Source organism: Rattus norvegicus, chromosome 2 (genome assembly GCF_021556685.1).
Source record: "Rattus norvegicus strain SHRSP/BbbUtx chromosome 2, alternate assembly SHRSP_T2T, whole genome shotgun sequence".
Taxonomy (NCBI): Eukaryota; Metazoa; Chordata; class Mammalia; order Rodentia; family Muridae; genus Rattus; species Rattus norvegicus.
Window position 1 is genome coordinate 228,429,653 of NC_141535.1, and position 14,877 is coordinate 228,444,529.

Sequence of the window (14,877 nt, forward strand, 5' to 3'; positions counted from 1 at the left end):
CAGGACTGGAAGAGCATGTCATCCCAGTTGAAAGAGTTGGCAGTGTGTTTGGGGTACCTAGATCTCAAACTCCTAGCAATGGAAACTATCAGCATACAGGTTGGAATAGAAAAGCTTGAGCTGAAGGAGAAGAGGAAAGCAGAGGCCAAAAGGTTGAAAAGGAGAGGACCCCTGACAGGGTTACTTCCCAGCATCCCTGGGCTTCCAGGACCCTGAAATCTTGCTCTAGAACTTCATCTGCAAGCCAAGCTTAAATTAATATGGGCTTTTGTCCTTTGCAACCACAAGACTCCCAATGCACTAATTCTCACTGTGAATGAGACAGAAATTGGAGAACTCTGACAAGACCCACTGAAAACTCAGGGTCTCCTGAGCAGGCACTGAGGAATGAAGGGAGAAAAGAGCCGAGGGAGAGAGATGCCATTTGGCCTGCCATAGCCAAGAGGATTTGAAAAGGAAGTTTCTGGTGATGCAGGCTCATGGGGTGTTTTGTTAAGACCAGAGGACATGTGATGTTTGGAGAGAATATAAATGGACTCAACAGACAGTGTCAGCGTGCTTACATAACTAGCCTTGTACCGCTTCATTGGTCTCCAGTTTTCATCTTCGCTGATCTTCACTCATTGAGCTTCTCCTGGTGGCCAGGCTGCTCCTGGTTGCTTCTGACTTGTGCAGCATTGGCGGAGACCATGCTGTTTCTGCTGCATTGTGCTGATTCATATTTAGTATCCCGACCCCACTGAACTGGATTACTAGTTTCCTGACCAATGGAGATTGGAATCCACATTCCCTTGTCCTATTTACCATCTTTTCTCCCTACCTTTGGACAGTTGGCTAGAAGGGGGACCAAAAGCTTGAAAAATCTAAGCCCATAAAGACTTGTTACTGAGTCAGGTACAACAGGACTTGGAAGTGCCCAGAAACATGGGATAAGACTGTGCTCTGTAAGGAGGATGGCAGCTAAAGGAATGCTTTTATTTGTTTCTTTATTTGGTTGCTTGGTTGGTTGGTTGCTGTTTTCAATTACATGGTTGAGACTGGTTTGGTTTGGTTTGCTTTCGTTTGGTTTGGTATGCTGGATATGTTGCCCAGGTTATCCTCCTTGTCTTAATCTTCCTGCATGGTTGCCCAATTGCTGGGATATTAGGATGTTAGTGTTGATATCAATTGGTAATTGAGTGCCCTACTAGTTTGACCTGAAGAACAAGGTTTACCAGGGGAAGTGACATAGCCCAACTATCATACAGAGCTCAGTAAATTTCTAGATGCTTCTTACTGTAGCACAAGTAATTTTATCATGAAGAAGCTTTATTCACCAAAGATTAATGTATTGAAGAACTGTCTTTTCCTAACCAAAATTTGAGATGAAATGTGCTCTCTCTCTCTCTCTCTCTCTCTCTCTCTCTCTCTCTCTCTCTCTCTCTCTCTCTCTCTCCTCCTCTGCTTAACTGTCTTGTCTCCTTCCTAGACTAGAGTCACAGTCCAGTGGAGATTTCTGATTTCTGGCTAGTTGCTCTTCAAAATGGTTGCCAACCCACAACTTCAATGGGGTTTGTACCAGAGTTGGCAGTGTGGCCATGATCCCTTCCCCAGGTTTCCAATGTAGTATTTCCCAATCACGTAGCCCTCTAAACGAGATCCACCTACTCTCCTTGACACCTGTCAATTTTATTTATAACCTGTTTTTTACCAGAATCATTCAACACAATAGAAAGATACCAGATCTGGCTTCCACAGGTTTTTAAGGAAGACAAATAACAAGCAATACTGGACGGAGAACAAGGATGAAGGTGGTCAAACATGCCAATCATGCAGGCCAATTACTACTCTGTGTCTACCATGTTTCCATGCTTCATGGCAGCAAGAAGCTACAAAAAAAAAAAAAGAACAAAAACAAACAAACAAACAAAAAACCTTCTATTAACGTTGGCTTAATTTCCCATTCCCTTCATAGGACAGCACTATTCAATTGAAAAGGACTCCTCTTGTGTGGAAGTCAGTGTTTGCAGTTGAGTAATCCTCTCTGGACGTTGTCAGGTGATGCAGAGTAAACCTGGATGTCATGAGTGTGTTGAGCATAATTACTCATGTGTGATATTATATTTTCTCAAACACAGCAAACTGCATGTATTTCCGCCCTGTGTCCAAGGGGCATGTGTTAGTGTCCACTTTACCACTGCTCAACGAAAAAGAAGTTATTAGCAAGTTGAGATTATTTTAGCTGTCTCTAATTTTAGTCAAGACAAACAAGCAAACAAAACTGTAGGTATTAGGAACTTAGCTCGGTGTTAGAAGGTTTCACTAGTAAACAAAATGTCCTGGGTTCAGTCTCTAGCTCTAAAAAAAGAGAAAAAGAAAGGAGGAAGGAAGGATGGGAAGGAGGGAGAGGGAGGGAGAGGGGAGAGAGAGGGAGGGGAGGCTGGCAACTATACCTTCAGGAAACAGGTTGAAAGGAACAATACAATTTTCATTCTATTTCTTTAGTGCAAAAGAGAACAGTCATACTTCCGCAAAGAGTTTAGTTTAAATGAGCAGAGTGCAAACAGCAGTACCCAGTTCATCCAAACAGAAATGCATCTGCTCAGAAAGTGATTAAAAATCCAAAAGCCCCAGGGCTTGTGCAGCTTCAACCCAGCCTGGCTGCAGGGATCTTGACTCTGGGACTGAGCCAAACCTTCTCGAATGCTGGCAGCCGCCCTACTCAGTATCTCCCTCCAGACCAAAGGGGGAAGCGGTAAACAAACCCATCCATCACCTGCAACCGGGAAGTGGTGAGAGCCATAAGTTTCAGCCACTGGTAGGGAAAACGATTGAGAACTCTCCATCCATCACCTCTCCCGCCAGAGCCCTGCTTCGAAGGCTGGCTCAAAGGGGTGGAATTCTGAAGGCTAAGCAGAAAGAAGACAAAGGCTCGAAACCACCCATGGAGAAGGCACGATGGCACTAACAGTTTTAGGGACCGAGTATTCTTGTACTTTAAAAATATGAACACAATTCCCTGGGATATTTATATTCCTGGGGGGAATACAATCAAGGTGCTGACACATGAGATGCATAAATAAATTGCCCGGTAGCTCATTCGGTCTTTCCTTTTAAAATATTTACCAAGAGGCTCAGCAGGTAATAGTGCCTGCTATTGAGCCTGACACCCTGAATTAGATCCTCACACCCCATATGCTTGCAAAAAGAACTGACTGCCCCAGGTTGTCCTTTGACCACCCAGGTGCACACACACACACACACACACACACACACACACACACACACACGCACAAAACTTCTTAGAAAAGAATGAAAATAATTATCAAGCACTTTCTTGATTCTCATACAATTCAAATTCTAAGGATAAATGAAGAGACATAAGAGATATAGGGACATAAAAGACAGTGTCTTCTACCAAAACCTTGTCATCTGAAAATGTGGGTAGGAGACTGTGTATCTACTTCCCACCAGATGTACAAGTTCTGCACCCCCCAGATTCAAACAACTCCAAGTTGAAAATATTTGAGAAAAAGTTGTCTCTGTGCTAAACACATGTGGATGTTTCGGGCCTTTATTCCTGGAGAAATACAGTATGACATATATACTGCATTGGGTGTTATAAGTAATTGAGAGACAGTTTGAAACTCTGCCCAGTGAACAAACACTGCCCCATTCCATGATAGGGATCTCGGTATCAATAGAAATCCTTTGTTTCTGAAGAATGACGACAAATTCAACTTTTTTTTTTAAGGACAGGAAGGTCTCATGCCATGATGCACAGGTAGTGGGCAGAAAGAAACTTGTGGGAATCGGTTCTCTCCCTCCACTGTGTGGGTGTCAGGGATCAAACTTGGATGCCAGGCTTGACAGCAAGTCTCGTACCTGCTTAGACATCTTGTCAACCTTTAGTGCTTACACAGTGGGAGTTAACACTTAAAACAGAATAAAAATAACACAGGTTCTACTCAGGGTTATTCACCAGCTTCTAGAAGTTACTAGCTACATTCTTGCCCGTGACTCTTTTTTACCTTACTAAAACACCACAAGATAATTAGTTCTTAAAGTTAACTTCTGCTGGGTGGGAAAAAGCTTGTCATCCCTTGGTAGTACCTGGGTATAGCCAATATGTTCTATGTTTCGGGTCAAAAAGAAAACCAGATGGAGCTCAGAACACCTGGGCCAGGCCTGTGTTCTCGGCTGGTGCACACTTCTGACTTGAGCACGTGACAGTCTGGGATAGTTTGAGTCCAGCCTGAGCTGCACAGCGAGGGCCTGTCTCAAGAAACAAAACAAACAAAAGAAAAAACCACGTAGAGTTTGCTTATATCTGAAAACACTGAAAAGATGAAGGCAGTAAATTCCTAAAATAAATAAACAGTAATTCTCTACTTGGGCCACATATGGCATTATGTAGAAAGCTTTTTGGAAAAATTATATATCTAAACCCCACTTCAAACCAATTAATTCAGAAGATCTGGATTCACAGACTGAGTGAATTGCTTGGTTTTTTTTTTCTAAACTCCTTGAGCGATTTATCAGTATTGAGTTTGGCTTTACAAAGGGCATAGCATCAAATCAATCAAACGACCATCAAGTTCTTCCCAGGACATTTTACCTTGAGCAATATGACTTCCCCACATAACTCCCAAGGTTGCTGTTATGAGCCATTTCAGAGGTAATTAATTCTATTATTAAGTGCATGCAGGCCAGGGCAGTAACTGAAGGACATCACTCAGAAAATATTAGCTCCCGTCCATTTTGAAAAGTTGTTTCCATTTCTCATCTTCCCGCCCTGCAGTTTGTGACAATACAGCCATATGACATACATCAAAGAAGAAGAATTATTCCCTGATACAAGAGGCACTCGGAGAGCCCCCCTTGAGGAGAACTCTGCATATCGTGATCACCGAGTTCTGAGAACAAATTACACCAGGTGGTGCCCACCCCTAAACCCCTACCCATCACGACAGCCCCACCTCACCCTAACCCTCAAAGTAACATAGAGGTATTGCAGAAGCTTTGGTGAGTGGTGGGGACACTCACTCTCATTTTTTGAGACCCAAGAAGACTAAGGTTGGGGAATGGACAACAAAAGCCACCAAGTAAGGTATGCGACTTCTAGCAGATGTATCCAAGCTCTAGTAATGAAGAGAGTTCCTGTGCAGAAGGCCTTTTGTTCCTCATTCAGCTGTGACAATTACCATACTGGCTGCCTAGCCATCCGGTTGCCTAGGGAACCTGCTTAGAAGCATACATGCTCTCAGGGCCTCAATGAATCTTGAAAGGACCCAGGAATCTGTATTCTTAATGAAGACCTTCAGAAAATTCCTTTGCAGCAAGTCTGTGTGTCTTCTCACAGAACCCTTATTTCAAAGAGCCAAGGCTTACAATTCATCAAGAGGACAGCTGGAATAATTTTAACTGGCATGTCTAATCTCCATACAGCTGGAAGGTGAGAGGCTGCCGCACTCTAATGATGTTGATTGCACTCTGGGCTCCCGGCGTTATCGTTCTTTGTCGATGGCATTGTCTTATATGTACATTTGTTTGTTCCTTGAAATGTGGTTTCCTTGGATAGAGCAAATGCTCTCAAATAGTAGGGTTTTTTTTTCTATTTTGTTCATTTATGCCTCTCCTGATTTAGAACAGATCTTACTCCATAGACACTAGTTAGCAAATAGAAAACACGTGAGGTGCGTAGCGATAGTGAGTTAATATTGAGGATGCAATAGTGCTGATAAACTAAATCCGACCTAATACAGCAGAGCAGTTTAGTGCAGGAACAAGAGAAAGAGAGGCCACCTCATCCACCCTACCCGTTCGACACAGAAAGGTCAGAACCAGAGCAAAATGGGAGGATACAAATAATAAAGGGAGAAGTCAAAGTATCGCTATTTACAGATGACACGGTCCTGTGTTTTAAAAAACATAGATCTAGTAAACACTTTCAGAAAGTAACAGAAACAAAGTCAGGATGTAATACTCATCTTTTCCCTCTGAGGGGGTTGGGGGGGTTGAGAGAAAAGGTCCCTTTGACAATTTTTAAAAGCACGTAGTTTTTAAAAAATTAAAAAAGGGCTGGGGATTTAGCTCAGTGGTAGAGCGCTTACCTAGGAAGCGCAAGGCCCTGGGTTCGGTCCCCAGCTCCGAAAAAAAGAACCAAAAAAAAAAAAAATTAAAAAAATATAAAAGCCCTGGCATGACTTTGCATCTCCAGACTCTAGATGCAAATCCCTTGTCAGGTTGTCCTCCTTTCCGTGGGCTATCTGTTCTCTAAGTTGATAATTTCATGCACCTTTCCGTGTGAGTCCTTGGTAATCATCCCTGTGCTTTTGGATTCTTGTTTGGAAGGGAAGGCCTTCCATGCTCATAAACCAGCAGACTTAAAATTGTAAAAATAACTATTTTATCGAACACAGCCTACACATTCAATGAAATCCTCAGTAAAACTTTAAATTTTTTCACAATAATGAAAAGAGTCAAAAACAGATATAAAAGCAAAAAGAATCCCACATATCCAAAGCAATGGTAAGTCAAAGGTGCAATGCTGAGGGACTCACACGCCTGACTTCAAACTGTAATTCAGAGCCATAGTGACGAAACAGCATGGTGGTGGCGTAAAACTAGACATCTTGGTCAAAGTCATAGAACAGAGGACCCAGAAGTAAACCTATGATGCCACAACATAAAAGTGCCAAAAGTACATTATAAAATACATACATACATACATATATACATACATACATACATATATACATACATACATACACATACATACATACATACATACATACATACATACAAACAGTCTCTTCCACAAACAGTGCTGGGGACAGTAGATATCTACATGCACAATGAATCTAGGTCCACATGGACAAAAACCCTGAAACTATCAAGGAAAGCAATCAGAGCCTTTCACAATGGCACAGGCAAAGACTTTCTGAAAATGGTTCTAAGGGCACAGGACATCATTCTAAGAGTTGACAAATGAGACTGCATCATATTGAAAATCTTTTCATAGTAAAATAAGCTATCATTAGAGTGTGACAAAAGGCACACAAAAAGGAGATTATACTTCCAGTTATACAGAAAATTAGTATCTAGACTCTGTAAAGAACTCAAGAAAACCAGGCAGTTGAGGTACACATCCTTAATCCCAGCATTTGGGAGGCAGAATCAGGTGGATCTCCATGAGTTTGAAGCCAGCCTAGTCTACAGAGCTGGTTCCAGGACAACCCAAGCTACACAGAGAAATACTGATTCAAAAAAGAAACAAAACAAAAATGAAAGGAGGAGGAGGAGATGATGATGATGAAGAAGAAGAAGAAGAAGAAGACCTTAAATACCAAAAAATAAAAGATAAATTAATAACCATTAAAGAAACAATTCTCAAAGAATAAAGATAAAGGGTTGTATGCATTTCTGTTGGTAGATTATATATCTAGCATGCACATGGCCCTTGTTTCATCCCCAAAACAAGAAGAAGAAGAGGAGGAAGAGGAAGAAGAGGAAGAAGAGGAGGAGGAGGAGGAGGAGGAGGAGGAGGAGGAAGAGGAGGAGGAGGAGGAGGAACAATAAATTACTAACAAATATAAAATGAAGTGCCCAGTATCCTAAGCTATCGGGGAAACACACATCAAAGATCCAGGTGAGTCCATCTCCCCTGAGTCACAATGGCTATCATACAGAGAACCAATGGCAACAAATGCAGATGAAGGTGTGGGGAAAGAGGAAATTTTATACACTGCTAAGAGCAACAGGAGCTGGCACAGCCTCTGGGGAACTCAATTCAGATTTTTGATACCCACTTTTGATGTAGTTTCTTAGTGTTTGTGCAATGTATATGTACACATGGAAGCTATGTCTTTATAAGTTCTTTATCTCTGAAAAACATTAGTGTTGTGTTTGTACTACTGAGCACTATGAACCACTAGTGACTGTAGGTAGGGAGTTCTGCTGGGAGCCTTACATTATTACTATGCACAGATTTATATCTCAGAGGAATGTAAATCAGAAAACCATAGAGAAACATACTCATCCATATATAACTGCACTATGCACAACAGCCAAGACATGCCCATCAGTGAATGAGCACATAAAGGAAATGTGCCGTACATAACCAACAGAACTGGTTTTAGGTGTGAGCAGGGAAATGGGTGAAAATGATGGATGTCATCATGTTAAGTGAAATAAGCCAGACTTAGAAAAGCATATGTCACTTCTTTTCTCCATATGCGAACCATATGTGTGTGTGTCCATGTGTATGTGTGTGTGCATATGTGTGTGCATGTGTGTCTGTATCTGTATTTGTGTATGCATGTGTATGTGTCTCTGTATATTTTATGCCTTGAGTATTCACATGCTTTCTGAGGTCAAAGAGGTACTGAATCCCCAAAAACTAGAGTTCCAGTCCCATTGTAATCCACCAAACATGAATCCTGGGAATTATACTCTGGTCCTCAGAAAGAACAGGATAATAAGTGCTCTTATCCAACCAACCAGAGCTTCCAGGGACTAAGCCACTACCCAAAGACTATACATGGACTGACCCTGGGCTCCAACTGCATAGGTAGCAATGAATAGCCTAGTAAGAGCACCAGTGGAAGGGGAAGCCCTTGGTCCTGCCAAGACTGAACCCCCAGTGAACATGATTGTTGGGGAGAGGGGGGAGGATGGGGAGGGGAAACACCCGTATAGGAGGGGAGGGGGAAGGGTTAGGGGGGATGTTGGCCTGGAAACCGGGAAAGGGATGTAAATAAGAAATACCCAAGTTAATAAAGATGGAGGAAAAAAAATAAGTGCTCTTATCCACTGAGCTCCTCTGGAAGTCATTACAGTGCATCTATATACTGGTGGAAGTGACCCTGTAGAGAAGGCAAGGCTGAGGACAAGAGAGAGAAGAGGCCAAAGGTAAGCACCAGAGTGAAGCTGTAGGAAGAAAAGTGGGAGGGCTCTTTGAAACAAAAGGAAAGGTGTGGTCCTACTGAGGAGCCAGAACCTATCCTTATATGAGCATGAAGACGTAGCAAGGGAGGAGTGGATCTGGTCATGAGAGAGCTGGCACTGCCCTCTGACTTTTCTCAGTGAAGTGAAGGTGCTGTTATTATTAGAAAGCAAACAGGGAGGACGAGTAAAGTCTCCACAAACAGGAAATGGGAGGGGAGAAGGTAACATCATTTCCTGAACAAATTGGAAAGTGAAGTGAGCAGAATGGGTACAGCTAGCTGCCCTGGTGTGGTCCTACCAACCTGGTTTGGTTTTGCCTAAGTGATGTTTCCCTGCTCTCCTGTATAGAGTAGGTAGACTGAGTGTGGAGGAGTGGACTTGTACCTGCAGCAAAGAGTAAGGGCTTATGCAAAGGAATGGCTTTGCAGAGGCCACCGGTGGAACGTGTAATTTAAGTGGAATAAGTAGACAAAATAGAGCAGACAGAGATGACACAGTGGGAGTGTGATGGAACTGACGGATCGGACGTGGCATTGAAGGAAGGTTACAAGAAAACTGGCTAGGAAGATTGGAGCTGGCACTGCACACCGTGTACAATTCGAGAAAATGAGTCTGCTTTGGTTGTTGGTATTGGCAATTCAAATTATTTCTAATAACGAGATCTTAGTATAGGAGATAGTGGCTGAAGAAATGTGGGGAAGGAGGAAAAAGAGAATAAAAGGCAAAATGCTTCATGGATTATACACATGAAAGCCAGACTAGCCTGAAGAAAGTGCAGGGGCCAGTTGCTGTCAGTGTCACTGTCTGTCATCCCCAGCAAATGAGAAGGAGAAAACAGATAGGTAAGTTTATCCACAAGCAGGATTACAGTGTGAGTTTTGTGTTCTTCCTTGGAGACTAATGAATTAGGCAGGGTTGGTTTGTTTTTATTTTCTCTAATTTTTTTATTATTGCTGTTGTTATTATTACTATTATTATTAAATCTTGAGGTAGCTATTTATATGCTAATGAAAGAGAGAAAGAAAGTATGAATTTGGGTGGGTAAGAAGTGGGGAAGCAGGAGTTGGGAGAAGAAAAAACCAAAACCAGAAAATATTATTTTTAAAAGTTTACTTTCAATAAAAAGAAAAAATATGAAGTGGAAAGCCATCACCTCTGCCCTTCATGTGCTGGCGCATGCACACATGCCCATAGCCACACACTCACTTGTATATGTGTATAGACATGTACACACTCATATGTATAAACATGTACACACATAGACAAAAACACTTAGACATACAAATAAAATTCGAAATGAATAGACGTACCTTTATTTGTTTTCTTTTGTTTTTGTAAATAGGTCTCATATAGATCAGGCTGGCCTCGAACTTGCTCTGCAGCTGAGGCTGCTTTGAAGTCTTGACTCCACTTGTCTCTGCCCCTCAATTGCTGGGATTACAGGTTTGCATCACCATGCCTGTCAAGAAATTGGCTTTAACACAGTATCTGGAGCTTCAAATCACAGTAGTCAAGAAAAACAGTGTTCTTTCCTATCATGTATTTTAAAACTCAGTTATATCCCTAACCACAAAGAAATTACAATGAGTGAGAAAAGAAAAGTTACTACATCATCGGGAAAATAAAACATCTGAACAAATCTAGTTGGTATCTGTCAATGTTCAAAGTAAGGAGACATTTTACAACAATCTGAGTTTTATAGAAAATAAACTTAATATTTTGTTTCTATGTTGTGCCAGTCAGTGTACCACTACAGCAACAAAGGAGATACTGAGGTACTCGGCTTTAGAATCGGGAAGGATTTCAGAACTGTGAGCATCTGGACGCCCATCTCTGATGGTATTGGTCTAACTAGACTAGGACATCCTGACAGGAATGTGGAGGAAGAGAAGCCTGTCTTAGTTACAATTTTGATTGCTATGATCATGGCAACTGCTAAAAGGGAAAGCATTTCCTCAGTGCTGGTTGGCAAGTTCAGAGGTTTAGTCCGTTCTCATCGTGACAGGAAGCATGGCTCCATGCAGGCAGACACGGTACTGGAGTAGGAGCTGGCAGTTCTACTTCTTGATCCATAGGCAACAGAGATGAATGACAACCTAGGCCTGGCTTGAGCATCTGAGACTTCAAAGCCCACCCCCATGATAACACATTTTTTCCAACAATAGTGCTCCTCGAGTACTATTCAAACACACTTATCCATACCTGTTGAAACTACCACAAACCCTATTCACCCCTTAATACCTCACAAGCTAAAATAGTGTCAAGAAGCAGCAGGGCTCTTCTTGTGCCCTTCGGAAGCATGCCTCCAGTGTTCTATTCCCACTAGCCACACCTCTTAATGATTCTACCACCTCTCAGCAGTACCACCAATTGATTGCTAAGCACGTGGGACACTGAGGATCCAAGCACTGTTAAAGACCAGAATTCACGTTTTATTCTTTTAAAAAGAAAATCTCTTATGTAAGAAGTTATCAACGTTATACTTCCAGAAGGAATTAACAATATAGACAAGAAAGTTAAGGAAGAGAAAGCCCATATAAAGAAAGAGGAGGTGGGATGGGAGTGAGAAAAATCACTGTGGTTAATCTGTGGCTTCCTGTATAATCAGAAACCTACTTGAAGGTACTTACTTCCTGGCACGTGATAAGTTTGGTGGAATTACCAAGAATAGATGAATATTTTGTTTCCATAGTTGAGCCCTTTTGATTGTAGTCCTGTATTATGATTAAGAGTGCCCCGTCTTGAGACTAGGGGTGTGGTCCTGTCAGTGGAGAGCTTGGATTGCAAGTAGTGAAGATCTAAGTTTGAACTCAGAACTCACATAGAAATGTCAGTATGATGCATGCTCCTATAACCCCAATGCCAGGGAGGTGGGAACAGAAGGGGCCCTGGGGTTCCCTGGCCAGCCATTCTAGTCCAACTGGTGAACTCCAGATCAATGAGAAGCCCTTCTTCAAAATATGTGGCTAGTGTTCCTGAGGCTGACAACTTGATTTGTCCTTCAGGCTACACTTACACACACACACACACACACACACACACACACACACATACACACACACACACATACACACACACACATACACACACACATACACACACACATACACACACACACATACACACACACACACACACATACACACACACACATACACACACACACACACACACACACACTAATAGAATTGTCTTTCTGTAGCAACACAAAGGTTCATGACCTTGGAACCTGACCACCATGAACCAAGCTTACCTCTGTCTGTCTGTCCCGTCATATGCCCCAGCTATAGCCCACATCCTGTAGCTGGTGTCTAAGCCATCTCCACCTGAAGACTGTGACAAGGCTTAGCATTTTTAAGAGACACTTTTATTTTCTTTGCTATGTGGGAGATTTTTTTTATTTCTTAGAAGAGCTTTACTGTCTTTTTTTTTTAAGCAAAGCAGCTTAGCTGTTTTATTTAGGAATGTGCTCTGTATGTGCCAATTGCTAACTCTGTAAGAGAATAAACAAACAGCCAACTCCTGAGTGATTTGTCCAAGGACGTGTTTACACACTGATCTACATGGAGAAGCATTTGTGGGAGAGAACCATCTCTGCTCTATTGGTTACATAATTATATTAGCTCATGTGCCTAAATGTCTCCACAAACATTTTCTAAAGTGCTGATAGCAGCCTTGTTTATATAGCTTGTGAGTCTCCCAGGCACTTTGGAGGGCAATGATACCATCTCCTCTCACACTTCTGATCATTCATTATGATGAATATTAATGCAATGGCGAAAGCCATGCTCAAAGTATTCATCCTAGCTCTGCACAGTAGGGTTGTCTCCATTTAACACACAGGGGAACTGAAGTGCTCTAAATAACTAGGGGGCCAAAATTGTAGAATTGGTGCCACCTATCTTTAGCCCCAGGTCTGTTGATTTGTTGGTCCATGCTATTCAACACTAGAAGAATTCCTGCTATGGAAACAGAGCTGGAAATAAAAATATAAATGTATTTCCATGAAGTAAACTAATTGAAGTTTCATCTTCATAAACACAAGGACAATTTCTCCAAATCAAATAATATTCAATAAGGAACACGGAGACAGATGAGATGGTCTGGTCTGCTGTCTCCCATTAAAATATCCATGAAGATTAAAAGAAATGCAAACCCAGTGATTACAAAAGAAGAGAAGAGGGATCAAGATTTACAGGCAATCTCCCCTAAATACACCATATAGTGGTTTGAATATGCATGACCCAGGGAGTAGAACTATTAAAAGGTGTGGCCTTGTAGGAGGAAGTGTGTCAGTATGGGGGTAGGCTTTGAGAACCTTCCTCCTGGCTGCCTAGAAGCTAGTCTCCTCCTGTTTGCCTTAGAAACAAGATGTAGAACTTCCAGCTCCTCCAGAGCCATGCCTGCCTGGGTACTGCCATGTTTCCCACTGTGATGATAATGGACTGAAACTCTGAACTGGTAAGCTAGCCTCAATTAAATGTTGTCCTTATAAGGGTTGCCTTGGGCTGGAGAGATGGCTCAGCAGTTAAGAGCACTGACTGCTCTTCCAGAGGTCTAGAGTTCAAATCCCAGCAACCACATGGTGGCTTGCAACCTTCTGTAATGAGATCTGATGCCCTCTCTTGGTGTGTCTGAAGACAGCTACAATGTACTTATACATAATAAATAAATAAGATTTTAAAGAAAGAACTTGCCTTGGTCATGGAGTCCCTTCACAGCAATGGAAATCCTCTCTGTCAGTGGGGATTAAAAAAAAATAAAAAGCAAGGTATTGGCCTCTACCATCTCTTTATCATTGATCACCAATCATCTATCACTGATCATTTATCTAGCTTTTATCTATCATCTCTCACATCTATCATCATACAGAGAGAGAGAGAGAGAGAGAGAGTCATTTCCCCTTTGCATGCTAACAACAGAATGTAGTAGTTGGACTCTTCAAACACAGGCAAACGAAGCAGAAACCTTACTTTCCCCACCCTCCTTGTCAGTTCCTCTTTCATTTTTCTCTACATCAGTAGAAGGTAGAAAGAAAACAAAGATAGTATTCCAGGAGACTGAGAAGAGCTGTGATCATGAGTTGGGCCTTCTCTTCCATCTATGACTCTCTTCAAGGAACCCCCAACTTGCTTCCTAGGAGAAGCAGAAACACAAAAATCATTTGAGCACCAGCAGAGTTGGTGAAAGCCATTTCAAGTGGGCAAAGATATACAAAAGTCCAATGTTCCACCCTACCCTTCAGATTAGATCTGCCAGAGAAAACGCTATTTGGTTAGATTAAAAGCAGAGTAGACCAAGGAAGCAGCTTCCTAGAGTGCTGCCATCCTGGATAGCTCTCCCCGAGTCAATCAACACATTACAAGAAAAAATGGGAGCTCCCTACCTAGACCCCAGAGGGAGAAAACACTGAGAAAAGAAGCCTAGAGGATAAATTCCCCTGAAGACTAAGGGGGAGGTCATAGCTCTGAAAATTGCTTTTTGTTTTTCAAAATTATTTAAGCATTTCCCAAGATTCAGTCTCCTGGCAAAACCCCCTAGAGCCTCCGTTATGCAGACACAGGTATCCCTGAAAAATAGAAAAGGCTGCAGTAAAGCCAGAGACCAAAACACATTGGCCAAAAGGACCAAAATGAAAGTCTGCTTTAGGGCCAGTGAAGAAGTGAAGAGACACTTCAGAGAATGAGGAAAAGTGTGGAGATGAGAGCGTGGCTATACCTTTGATGCTAGCACTCAGTGGGTGGAGGAGACGCAGGGGGTCTGTAGAAGAGCGAACTTGAAAAACCCATGTAGAACCTACAGCGAGAACACACAGACATCACACACAAACCGGAACAAACCAGACGGAAGAGAAAGTATTCCCCGCGCTGAGAGTTAACGGCGTCTGAAACAGGAATAAGAACTAAATAAGACTGCTCTGCTCTAACCCAAAGTACCCACTGAATATAC

At 42.1% G+C, this 14,877-nt stretch overlaps 1 long non-coding RNA gene across 7 annotated transcripts in view; it reads right to left on the reverse strand.

Annotated features, from left to right (window-relative positions):
• Window positions 1-1,294: 1,294 nt before the first annotated feature.
• The window catches only part of LOC108350121 (uncharacterized), a 34,544-nt gene continuing 20,961 nt past the window's right edge, over window positions 1,295-14,877 (reverse strand). The window contains exons 3-9 of one of the 7 annotated variants that reach the window (XR_015676996.1): window positions 14,647-14,724; window positions 13,902-14,064; window positions 13,626-13,664; window positions 10,239-10,387; window positions 4,093-4,254; window positions 2,756-2,888; window positions 1,649-2,176 (exon numbers count right to left, since the gene is read on the reverse strand). This is a non-coding gene — a long non-coding RNA (uncharacterized LOC108350121). Of the gene's footprint in view, window positions 2,177-2,755; window positions 2,889-3,536; window positions 4,255-4,597; window positions 4,775-10,238; window positions 10,388-13,625; window positions 13,665-13,901; window positions 14,065-14,646; window positions 14,760-14,877 lie in introns of those variants that run through there. The other 6 variants (XR_015676997.1, XR_015676995.1, XR_015676992.1 and 3 more) reach the window with 6 other exon arrangements.